The following is a 13,801-nucleotide window of genomic DNA, read 5'->3' as shown; positions in this document are numbered from 1 at the left end:
ACCTCGACAAAGAAAACATGGTCCCAGGAGACGAGGATCACGCAAACCCGATAGAAGAAAACCAAGAAGATGAGTTATGTTTAGGATAATTGACAACCCCTTGTAACCACCCTCGTAGTAGAATTTCTTGTTTAGATTAATTACTTCGGAATTATTATAAATAAAGAGCTAAGTCAATATAATCTTAGCATAAAGGAAAGGAACTAGACTATCCACATCAACAGCAAGAGGGACCAAACCAAATCTTCTACCACTAGAAGACAAAAGAAGGAAAAAGACAAAGATTACACAACAAAGAAAACTAATGTAACCAATGGGAATTGAACCCCTAACCTCCCATTTATTTATAAGACCAAGTCCTTAACCACTAGGCTATCAATGTTTCTTAAAACTCTAAGGGAACACTCCCTTCTTAAACCCCTAAAAATCCCTAAAAATCCCCAAATAAAAAACCCTTCTTCCTCTTCCTCTTCCACACACACTCTCTCTCTCTCTCTTCCTCTCCCACTCATCCCGCCGCCACACAACACCACCCCATCACCACACCAGGCCTCCTGCCAGCCGCCGTCACCAGCCGAGCCACCGGCGACCGCCCAGGTAGCGCCCACCGTCGCCGCCCCAGAGGCAACCCGCAGCGCCACCGTCGCCCGTCGGCCACCCAGACGTCACCCGCTGCCACACATCGCCACTGCCACACGACCCGAGTTCTATTCTTGCCCATCGCCACCTCGCCAAGGCCACGTCACGCCGGAAACCGTCGCCATCAGAGAAGCTGCGCTGCCGAAACCCTCGCCGGAGTCTAGCCGGAGCACGCCAGAAGTCCGCCGGAAAACGCCACCTAGAAGGAAACTCAAAAAAAAAATGCCGAAAAAGCCCCTCGGAACCCGCACCCCGGAATGGAGTAACGCCGACTACACCGTGATCGGAGGTAAAGCCCTCGAACCCGACCAATTCTCTCCGGAGTTGGTCGATATGCTTAACTACCAAGGGCTCTTGGATACATATCTCACCATTAATGGGGATACATACCCCGAATTGGTGAAAGATTTCTATCATCATTTGGTGGCCGTCAAACGAGGTTATAAACTGGAAATCACCGCTAAAGTCCGAGGCAAGGAAATCATACTTTCCGAAGGCCGCTTGGCCAAACTCTTGAAACTGACCACCACGGGTGTGTCAGATTACGACCGAAAGGGGTGGATTGGTACCCAAAACACGGGGTACAAGGACTACCTCAGGTACCTACTCGGAAAAGAAGAAGGTTTCACCTCGGCCACTCGGCCAAACAGGAAATGGCTAACCGCTGAACAAAAGATACTAGTCATGATTGTAACTGACAGCTTGTTGCCCACAAACAACAAAAGCAAGGACGTAGGAAGTTTGGAATGCACTTTTGCCTATTTCCTAAAGCACAAGATCAAGTTTAACCTACCGGCCCTTATGTTGAAACATATGGAGTTTTGCAAGACTAGCAACCGACTTAGTCTACCTTACGGGATGATCCTAAGTTGGATCATGGAGAAAAAGGGAGTGGATCTGAGCCACACAGAAATCAAACCCGTAAGCGGCATGGTTTTCAATGCCCAAAACCTCCACCGCAATGATATCTACTACACCGAAGGGGGACAATACATCACCCTCGAGGAGGTTTGCCTTAAACCTGAAGAGGAACGAAGGGAGTTGGTTGATCAACTAGATATCTCCAACAAAAAGTTTAAACGGGCAATGCAAGAATGTGGGGAAACAGGGGGAAATGAGGAACAAGAGGAGGATAGCGAGCCTGACCCACCGGCACCCACACAAGCAAGGGGAAACCCAAGGGGCCAAAACGAAGAATCCACCAACGAGCGCATCCTCGCACAGCTCACCCGGCAGAACCAAATTATGGACGAAGGGTTCTTGTCCCTAATCCACGCGACACGCGCTTTAGATCAGAGGGTGACAGCAATCGAGACCATACTGGGCACCCGCAGAGCATCCAGCTCGGGAGTAGGAAACCAAGGTAGACCCGAACTTTCCAATCACCACTTCACCAGAAATCCAATCTACCCCAGTAAAGAAAACGCGCGGGGCCACATTTCCTAATCGGGAGGCCAAAGTTCACGACGTCTAGGGGTGAAAGAATGGATCCGCGCACCGGCTTCGGGGACGAAGCCTCTTGTAAGGGGGGAGAGTGTAACACCCCGTGTTACGAACCCTAAACCCTAATTAATTAATTAATTGCTCAACCCAAAAAGGGAGTTAAAACCCATTAATTAGCTAAAAGGGGGTCCACCATAGTCCATGGGCCCTTATCCTTAAAGCCAATCCCTTAGTCCTATAGAAAATAGAATTAGCAAAGCCATACAACTTAGACCCTAATTGGGACTCTTATATATATATATATATATATATATATATATATATATATATATATATATATATATATATATATATATATAGGGACTTAAGAGGCACCTAGAACTCACACCACAATAACTTTCACCACACAAGAATTCCCATAGGAGAAATCAAGAAAGAAGAAATCTTAAAGAAAGACCCTTCATAGCCAAGGAAATTAATTAAGGCTAAGAGATCACCCATGTCTCAACAAAACCTATTTTCTTCGTTATAACCTCCTTCCTTGGCCTCCTTCTATATGCTTGTGTCATGATTAATTCCTCTATGCTATTTGTGATATATTCTTGATGATTGATAAGATGATTTATGTGTATTCTTGATAATCTTGATGATCTTGATGTTGAGAAGAGGTTCTTGATATTGATATGATGATTCTTGAGAAACCTTGATATTTCTTGATGTTAAAGATAAATTGTGATTTTGATGATTTGGGAGGGATTAGAGCCCTAGGGTGGATTGGGAATTTGTGTTATAATGTTCTAGATATATATTTGGGTGGGAATTCGCATGTTCGGGTGTTGTTTATGTTTAGAAGTCATAATAGGATGAGTTATTTGTGATTCTTGCTTTTGATCCATTAATTGCCTACGTGGTGCCGTTAATTGCGTTTAAAAGTGTCTAAGCATGGTTTCAGGTTCCACAAAGGATCCCGGGACGTAATTGTGATGAAAGAGCCAGTGGCGGGTAGGTGGGGGTAGGGGTACCCGCCACCTACCCGGTGCCCGAAAATCACCGCCAGGCAGCGGGCAGGCGCCGGGCAGATGTTCGCCCGCCGGCAACCCGCTGCTCGGGCGATGATCCCCACCCACTGGCTACCCGCTGGTCCGTACCTACCCCGGGTCTTGGGCTTCCCCGTTTGATGTTCCCCATTCCCCCGTGGTGTCCCAACGGACCCCGTTTGTCGTGCTTGAGTCTAGTTTGATGTTTTGGGCACCGTTCGGGGGATAAAAGAGTTTTAGGGATTGCATGCTAGTCGAATCGGTAACCCGTTGACCTAGGTGGAAGTCATATGAACCCCTTAGGACTATTCTTAGTATATGAATGATCACACGTAAGCTTATTTATGTGTCTTCCCCTTCCCAATGTGCTATTATGTGCCACTATGTGCTATTGTGTGTTATGTGATGCATGATCCCCCAATTTGGTTGCGATCAAATTGGCTATACGGACAGTTGGATGGTTTGAGAACCATCCCAATTGTTAACCAGGCTGGTTGCGATCGGTCAGGTATATAAATATTATATAGGGTTGCGGTCCACTGTTGGTTACTTATGAGCTGTGGTTCATCCTCCTGGCTGCGGTCAGTGATTCACTTCTTGGGCTGCGGTCCACATGGGCCTCTGGTATGATGACCCACCGAACTGGACGCGCCAGGCGGTGTGTAGGGCCAATAAAACCGAGGAAGGCTGTAGTCCACTTGTAAGATTTTCCCTAATAATATATATTATATAATATATATTAGGGCCTTAATTAAGTGGTGCAAGTTGACTAGGCTTATTAAGTGGTCTGGTTGGACTTAATAACTAGTAGTTGTTAGTCAACCAAACTCTGTGCCTAATATAACCTGGATTGATGGGATACAGGATTATGGATTAGATAGCACATTCAGTTACGGTACTCAGACCGCTTAGTAGACACCAATACACCATCTAGGGTTCTGAGTCAGGTCTGAGGCAAAACATGGCTAACGGTCTACCGTTGAGAGGCAACACAACAGGAACATCAACTATGGCTGGAGATCTACGGGTCTACGCTTCCGCTATCATACGAGGTCAGGTTTCTCGTATACTATGGTTCATATAGTTAGACTATTGTATATCTAACATTTGGTATCAGAGCCTTCATAATCTCTGCCTGGTTGATTATTATTGCCTAAAAATCAACATTACTTTTTATATACATCAAGTTTTGTATATGCTTTGTTTTACAAGATATATCCCTTCAGCTATGATATAATTAAAACCTTGTGTATATATTTTGAAAGAATTACAGTTGACATTAATCACGAGTTTAATTTTGATTTTGGACATTCAAAATTATATATCATGTTTTGGTATCTGTTTTTCTTGGGCGACGATTCCCGAGCGTACGCCGGTGTTCGGCTTTCCGGCGAGCTTTATCGGCGGCAAAGAAACGGGCCAACAGAAACAACGACGACGCGAGACGGCGGTGGCGTCACGGTGAGAACGGTGTCTGACGTTGGCGTTGCGATGAGGAGAGCCGGCAGAGGAGAACTGAATTCTCCGGCGACGTCGATGTCTCTCTCCTTTTCCAGGCGATGCTGATTGCAGTTGCGGCTTGAGTTCTTTGTTGAGTGGACAACGCCATGGCAGTGAGGAGTTCGACGGTGGCGACCGGTGGCGTTGGTGTCACGACGATGACAGACGGCGGAGGTGGCTGGATTTCCCGGTTCGCCGCTGCTGTCTCCCATCCTTAAGGCGGCACTGGCTCCGGCGGACGCTGCTTCTTCTTTCACGTGGTGCCATCGTTGTTTCTTCTCCTTCAGGCGACAAAGACTCTGGTCGCTGCTCCTCGAGTTCGAACGGCGCTGGCTTTCCGGTTGCGTTGCGGCAGACGGATGGCGGAGGCGTTGGCTTTGTGACGAGACCAGGCGGTGGAGGCAGAGCTGGGATTTCCCGGTGACGTCGCTGCTTCCTTCCTCTCTTTCAGGCGACGCCGACGACCACCTATTGCTGCTGTTCGTCGGAGGTGCGATCTCCTGGTTGCCGCTGCTAGGGCTTCTGGTTGGTTAAACAAGAAGATGATGATGATGGTGGATTATAGATTGGGCCGGGTCTGGCCCAATTTTGCCAGACCTGGACCAGTCTCATTAAATAATATAAAAAAAAAATCTGGGCCTACTTTAGTATTTTGGGCTTGCTTCAGTTCCCTCCATCACATTTAGACTTCTTCTGGTTAATTGTTCAATTAATTCCTCCTTAAGTGATTATTAAATTATCATTCAATTTGGGGCAAATATTAAGTTTTAATTTGCTATTTGAATTTTAATTTAATATTGAGGTTTATATTAAATTGCATGAAGTGTTGTAATTTATTAAGAAAATATGGATTAATAATACATTAATATGCAAATCCTAGCATGCTACGTATATTTATTAAATAATTATTTTATTATTATAATTATACATTTATAAAAGCATGCGTTAAGGTTGGATTTAGCATATTATTAACTCATAAATTCTTTTTTAAATATCATTCAATTTTGGATCCGTAGGTCAATTTTAGGCATTATGACCTACTAAAGCAGCTTGTTTGGTTTCCTCTTAATTTTGAGCACATTTTAGTTTTATGTGTCTCTGGGACTTTAGAACCTATTTTGAACAAGCTATTTGGGACCTATCTTGGGTCATTAAAGTATGGATCCCATTGATTGATATTTTAATAATAATTATAGCTCCTTATAACATGTTTATTAAGTTTTAATTATTACTAACTACCATATTTTGGTATTCATCGTTGGTAATAATATTAAGTTTTGGGTCTACTTCAGTATTAGACCATTTTTCATCCATGTTATAATTCATTTAGGACATTGAGGTTTATGAGCCTAATTTGAGTAATTAAGTGCTATAATTATTATTTTGGCCTGTTTAGAGACATTAAGGATTTAATTGTTATTTTGGCCATTAAGAACTATAACTATTGTTTAAGTTGATTAATTTTTTAATCTATCAATAGTTTCAGGGCCTTAATAATAATATTAAGTCTTTAATTTTATGGCAAAAACAATATAGTTGGTATATTGTTTGTTTAATGGTAATTTGGTTATTACCTTAACTACAGTCTCCCTAAGTATCATAATAGTCATGGTTAATTATTATGTGATAAATTGAGATTAGTATTTGGCATCCCTTAATTACAGTTTTGCCATTTATTAAGTTAAAATTCGGCATTATTAATTACTGTTATTAAGTTTAGGGACTAATCTTATTTTATTACCTTTCATAATAAGTATTATTTCATGGTAATCTGCTATATTTGGTACATTGGCATGATTACCACTTCATTTCACATGACTATTAATGTTGGTAATTAAGTCCTACCAATAAATTTTAAATGTACCATTGGACGCTGCATCGAGGCTAGTGACACCGACAGTGAAGATGAGAGAACTTTGGAGTTTTTTCTTCTCTTGTGGATCATCATCGTTGTTAGCGGAATGGAGAGATGCGGTTTGCATCATTAAGGTTAGCCATTAATTATCTTTTACAGTTATTATTGATAATTAGTGCTACAGTTACAGTTAACCGCTAATTTGGACTAGTCACATATTTTATCTTTAGAAAATGGAAACATTAAAAGTGCATTACCATACTTTAGTTTGTCATTACTAATGTTAATAGTTATTATAATGTTACTTATTGCTATTAATATTAATTAATGATAACATTAATATTGTTATGGTATTCAGTTATGCACCTTGAACTGTATCCAAATAAATTTATGTGACAATACTCCAGTTCATAAAATATTTTTTTCTTGACATTAATGTTTTTTGGACTTCAAATTTTATTAAGTTTTCAAAATTTTATCCGAAAACGTTTATAAATGTTAGCGGTTTTAACCATTGTTTTTCCATATTTAGTCTCCTACTTAATGTGATAATATTATTATGGCTATTTTGGTTATTTGCAATTTTGCCATTAATAATAATAATATTATTATTAACTGAGTTATGGAGAGTGATTTTGAGTCAATTTAGTAATGTTGGAAAAACATATTTTCTAGGCATTTGACTTTTGCCATTAATTCCATAATTCATTAGTTCTTTGAATTATGACTGTCCATATTTGGTTAAGTATGAATAAATGAATATTTTGTTTAAATTCATATTCTTTAGTTGGTTCATACTCCTTAGATTGTTTTATGCATTCGATCACATTAAGTGCATAATATTAAGTTTAATTATGCAATTAGGGTTTGTGAGATTTTGATTTACAAATGATAGCATATCCTTTTGGTTTGATGTTGTTTGAATTTGTAAATTCAGTTATTTCTCATGAATTTGATCTTTATGCATTAAAACATTTTCTCATGGGCTTACAGTTTAAAAAAATTTTAAAGTATATATTCAATACATTATTATTCAAAATGTTGGGTCTCTTTTGGTTTGGACTCATCGGTGTTTGAATATTAAGTTTATACTTTAAAATCTCATATTGTAAATTGCTTTAAGTTATGCAATTTCTTTGGAGTATATGAGTTTAATGTTTAATTTTATGCATATTTGTCCTAAGCATAATATTATGTTTTAAATTATGCAATTTTATTATGCCTTTAGCAATGCATACTTTGAGATGGAATTATATTAGTTCCTATTTAAGTTGGACTTATGCATAAACTTCAGTTGCGGTAGTGCCTGAATTTAAGCATGTTTAGTCCGCTAATTTATTTTACCATTTAAGCTTTAATCATAGGTGAACCCTACAGTTTTCTGGTGTATACCATACAGTTTACTGGTTTATACCCCAAACAGTTATACATTAAGTATATATGAATCGGTGAGGCATACTAGTTTTAATGGCCATGACTTAAGAACATCTTGTGTCATTAGTCTCCTTAAATTGATACTCTACTTAAGGAATTGGTTTTCAGTGAGACTTAGTCTCTAACCGCCTTTCCTTGGAGTATATTTAGATTTTCCCATCACAATCTGGTATAATCTGTTTGTCAAAATTTTAAGTATTTCTTGTCAATGTGATTTTATTTCGGTTCATTAAAGAATAGCCAAAGCATCTTTAATTTACTGAAATATCTTGAGTTTTCAATCTTGGTTAATTAAGGAAATGCTACAGCATATTCAGCTACCTAAGATTATTAAGTTTTAATCACATAAAGTTTAGGCAAGAATTTGATAATTGTCTAGTGATCTTATAATTTTAATTTGGTTTTGGAGTAGCCACAGCATCCTTAATCTGTTAAAATTATATATTAAGCGGTTTATTTTGATCACATAAAGTTTTGGACATATCATTTGTGATTAATTGTATGTAATATGATGAAATTTAGCCCACAGGCAATTTCGTTATATTTGTATAATTAATCAGGATGAAATACTGGACTACGGTCATAATTTCGCCCACAGGCAATTATGTATCGGAATGTAGTTTAGTAGTTTTATCAGTAACGATAGAAATAAATCAATTTATTTACTTTATGATTATTTGTAAATAATTTCCAATTCTATCATGAAGTTTAATTTTATGATGTAAATTTAGGTCATATTTCTTAATTTGCCCACAGGGATTAAGAAAAGGAACATGATCTCTTAAGTTTTTTATCATAATGATAGCAATGAATCTTATTGACTAAAACTTTAGCCTACAGGCAAGTTTTATGTCATTTGATTCTTCAACTCATTTGATAATAGTTTCATCATAAATAAAATTTTTCAGTTGGATCTAATTGAGTAAAACTTTAGCCCACAGGCAAGTTTTATGTCACTAGATTCTTCTGGCTCTTTAGTAATTGTGAAAAATATTATAAGGGTTTAATTGGATTTAATAGAATTAAAACTTTAGCCCAAAGGCAAGTTTTATGTCAATAAATCCCACCACCCATTAGATGATAATTTTATCACAATTTCTTAGAGTTATAAATTCAGTTCAATTATAATTCTAAGTTTCATGGTTTGCATTGGCAAAACATTTATTCAGTCACTTCCCAAAATTTAGCAACTTTTATTAATTAATCCACGAATTTTACTTGGTTCTTCAGACTAACTGTAGTAAGTTACATGATTTGACATACATCTTTTGGATTCCATTAATAATAAAATGTATCTTTTGAGCCAAATTCTAACTTGGTTTTGAAAGATGTATTTTGTTTTTTTTAGTATGTCCAACTATGGTGGGGAAATATATCTTCATTAGTTAGTTGGACTTTAATTGGAACCAAAAATTGATTATTTAGTATGTCCAACTAATGGTGGGGAATTATGTCTTCATTTGTTAGTTGGTCAATAAATTAGTTATGAGTATGTATGTTATTAAGTTCACTTTATTAATTTCGCTGAAGAATATTTTAATCAGTGGGAGTGATCATTTAGAAAAGGATCATTAAGATACTCCACTAAAGTTTTTGGATTTAATTATTGGCTTCATACATCCTAAATTTGATTGTATGTTAAACAATAAGTCCAAAATATTCCACAAGTATTAATCTTGTATTCGTTCATATAAATTCATAAGTTCAAATTATTGAACATTCGGTTGTGCAACATATTTATGAAAATGTTGCAACAATATTAAGGAATTTATTAGAACAAAAGCATTTAACTTGTGGTGCACTGTCATTTAATAAATTCTTCAGTGATTAATAGAGTCTTTAGTTTCTTCAAAATTGATCCTGGGTCATTTCGGTTGTAAGGCTCAAAACAATTTTGTGGGACATAAAAGTAAGACTCATTATGTTCAGTTCATTTAAAGTGAACATTGAAGTTATTTGGGAAGTTATGGTGTATGTTTAAGATTCCAAATTTATGGACTTAGACCTTTGGTTTATTGTCTAAGTTATTGGAATGCTTCTGTGACTTGACTATCTTTTGGCTATTTTTGATGAGTGGGAGTGACAGACGTGTCAACTCCAAGCTCTTAGCTGTTAGAGATAGTACTTAAAGTTAACTTATAAAGAAGTCATGGAATATAGTTAGCATTATGCTAACATTAAGAGATCTCTACTTAAGGCATGCTCATAAAGTTTTAGAGATCATACAGTGTACTCTTTTGTACAATTTGGATGCGTTTTCTCCTTCAGTTGTGCACATAATGTATTTTGAGAAACATCCCTTAAGGTACCGAGAATAAACATAGGGTTTGTTCATTAAGGACCTAAGTTGGAGAATTAAAATGCATGTGACCATAATGGACACTACTCTGATTAAATAGAGGACATGTCACTATGATTCGTGTGTTTTGTTCTTTGATGAAGGTTGTGCTAGTACTTGCACCAAGTGGGAGAATGTAAGATTTTCCCTAATAATATATATTATATATTATATATTATATATTAGGGCCTTAATTAAGTGGTGCAAGTTGACTAGGCTTATTAAGTGGTCTGGTTGGACTTAATAACTAGTAGTTGTTAGTCAACCAAACTCTGTGCCTAATATAACCTGGATTGATGGGATACAGGATTATGGATTAGATAGCACATTCAGTTACGGTACTCAGACCGCTCAGTAGACACCAATACACCATCTAGGGTTCTGAGTCAGGTCTGAGGCAAAACATGGCTAACGGTCTACCGTTGAGAGGCAACACAACAGGAACATCAACTATGGCTGGAGATCGACGGGGCTACGCTTCCGCTATCATACGAGGTCAGGTTTCTCGTATACTATGGTTCATATAGTTAGACTATTGTATATCTAACACCACTGACCTGAGTAATCAGGCGGTGTGTAGGGCTACGGCTGGCTACGATCCACCGAGTGATGGGCTAGCGGTGTGTAGGGTGGTAGTCTCCGAGGATCTTCGCCCACCGAGTGATTCCCTCAGCGATGTGTAGGGCTTGATCCGCTACGGTCCACCAACTGTGCCCGTCAACGGTGTGTAGGGTCGTATTTCCCCCCTTGTAAAGGGGATCACAGTCCACCGACTGGGTGCGTCAGCGGTGTGTAGGATTGTGGTGCGACGTTGAGTTCGTCAGCGGTCTTTAAAGGGTTGGTTGCGATCAACTTCCTTCATGCTGCGGTATGAGGTAGGGTGCTGCGAGGCCGTGTTAGTGCTATATGCGCTAAACCTCATGTTCGGGGCATGCGATTGGTCCCGTGGCGCCAGCTCAGTGTGATTGAGTGTCACAAATGATGATATGATTGATGTGGAAATAGATTGTGGCCTTAGTTGCGTATTCTTTATGATGATTCTCCTTAACTGTTATTATGGATTATTGTGCTTACCCCTATTTGCTGAGTCTATTCCTGGTTTTAAAACTAGAGTCTACCTCTTAAGTATATATCTTCCTTCTTCAAAATGATTTTCATATATCTATATATATCTATCTATAATGTATTTTAACGCGTTGGAGTGGGTTACCGGCATCATTCGCTGAACAGATATATTTGGCTTTCAAGCACAGAGGATTAGCTCCCAGAGCGCGCTAGAAGAACTTGGAGTAGATAGATAGTTTTCCTTTCGGCCTGCGTGCCATGATGATGTATTGAGGATATTTAGTTAGTTTAGCCTGTGCATCTGAGTTCTCCAGCTCAGATGTGGCATAGCACCCTGCACTCGTATATTTAGTATTACTCTATTTTGGGATTTAATGAGAATTGACCTTTGTTATATAAGTTTTAAAAGTTTCAAAATTTCGGGGAGATACACGCCTGCCCGCTGGAAGGTGGGCAACGGGCAGCGGGTAGGTGGCGGGCACCCCTGCCCCCACCTATCCCCCACTGACTCACAGGTAATATTTCGGTCCCGGGATCTCTCGTGGATCCCGAAACCATGTCCAGACACATTCAAACACATAACGACAACACCACGTATTCAATTAACGGGATTAAACCAAGAATTACACCAAATATGTTCTAACACGATCCCTAAATATGACAAGACTCAACATAAATCATATAACGGTTCAGGAGCATCCGAAACGTCAAGAACATCAAGAAATCTATATGCAAAGTCCTAAGTACAAGTCCTAGGCTAGACTCAACACCCGATCATGCATAAACCCACCCAAATATACCAAGAAAATCATAATACGAAATTCACGATATAAACCCTAGGGCTCTAGACATAATTAAAATACAAGTTCATACATATAATCAATCACAATATCAAGAACATCAAGATTATCAAATAATCACAATATAAACCCTAAGCAAGGCTCTATCAAGACTCAATCACAGAATTACATATACGATTATCAAAGGAGCCAATGAATAAGATATAGCGAGGAAAATAGGTTTTGTTGAGACTTGGGTTACCTCTTAGCCTTAATGAATCCTCCCTTGGCTATTAAGGTTCTTCTCTAAGATTTCCATCCGATTGATCTCCCTAGGTTTGGCGGTGGGGAATCTCTTGGGAATAATTTCGTGTAATATAACTAGGGTGGTAAGGGTTCTAATTGCCTTCTAATCCCCTATTTATATAGTTAGGAATCTGAATTAAAGTCTGAATAGTAAAGACCTAATTTCTATTCCTAACAGGTATATAGGTCTTGCATTCCTAATTAGAATCTGAGTAGTAAAAGGTCTACCTTCTTTATTCCTAATAGGCTTAAGACTCTAGTTTAGGCAAGAGTTCACGATCCATGGTGGACCACATTAATTAATTAAAGGGATTCCTAACCAAATTAAATCGTTTTTAATTATTATTAATGGAATTAATTAAATAATTAATCTGGGATTAGAGGCCGTAACACGGGGTGTTACACCCTCCCCCCCCTCACAAGAAGCTTCGTCCCCGAAGCTTAGAGATCATTTTGGGGATAAAGAATCAGAATTAATATAGTAGTACATAAGGAAATTATTATATGGGAAATATATACATATACACATATAAATGTACTGGGTTTAAGCCTAACTATTGTGCTATCAAAATGCACCAAATAATAAGGTTATGAATATGCAACTCACATTATGTTACTTTTATGAATGAATAATAACATAACATAGAAGTCTTACCCACGGCATGTTTATTGTTTAAATTGTAACACCCCTATATTTTAAAACTTTTAATAAAGGCAATACTATCATTAAATCCCAAAACAGAGCATAACTAAACATAATTGTTGGGGTGCTATGCCACATCTGAGCTGGAGAACTCAGATGCACAGGCTAAACTATCTAAACAGTAGAAATCCTCAAATCAATGTAAAGTACATTATCATGACACGCAGGCCGATAAAAGAACTAAACTAGCTAAGCCACGGGTCCAACTAGCGCGCTTCGGAGCTACTCATCTGTGCCTGAAAGCCAAATATATCTGTTCAGCGAATAATGCTGGTAACCCACTCCAACGCGTTAAATACAATATAGGTAGATATATATAAAAAAAAAAACCATTTTGAAGCCGGAATACATATATACTTATGAAACTCTAATTTAAAACCAAGAATAGACTCAATCAAGCAAGGGTAGGCACATTCAACAGAATTAATCACGCATATAAAGATACTAGCATGCACCCTAAGGTCACAAGACTATTTCATATCAATCATATTAGTATTCAATCACTATTTCCAACACGTAAACACATTTGGTGGTGCCGCAGGACCAATCGCATGCCCATACATAAGGGTCAGCGCATATTGCTCTGACACGGCCCCGAAACACCCTGCCTTGTACCGTGGCACAAGGGGATTGATTGCAACCAATCGATGAACTGCAGCTCATTTATAACGTTTGATCGCAACCAAATGGTGGACCGCAGCC

This window comes from Ipomoea nil, unplaced genomic scaffold (assembly GCF_001879475.1).
Source record: "Ipomoea nil cultivar Tokyo-kokei standard unplaced genomic scaffold, Asagao_1.1 scaffold1096, whole genome shotgun sequence".
NCBI classification, from domain to species: domain Eukaryota; kingdom Viridiplantae; phylum Streptophyta; class Magnoliopsida; order Solanales; family Convolvulaceae; genus Ipomoea; species Ipomoea nil.
The sequence above is the reverse complement of the archived record's forward strand: the minus strand, read 5'-3'. Positions refer to the sequence as shown.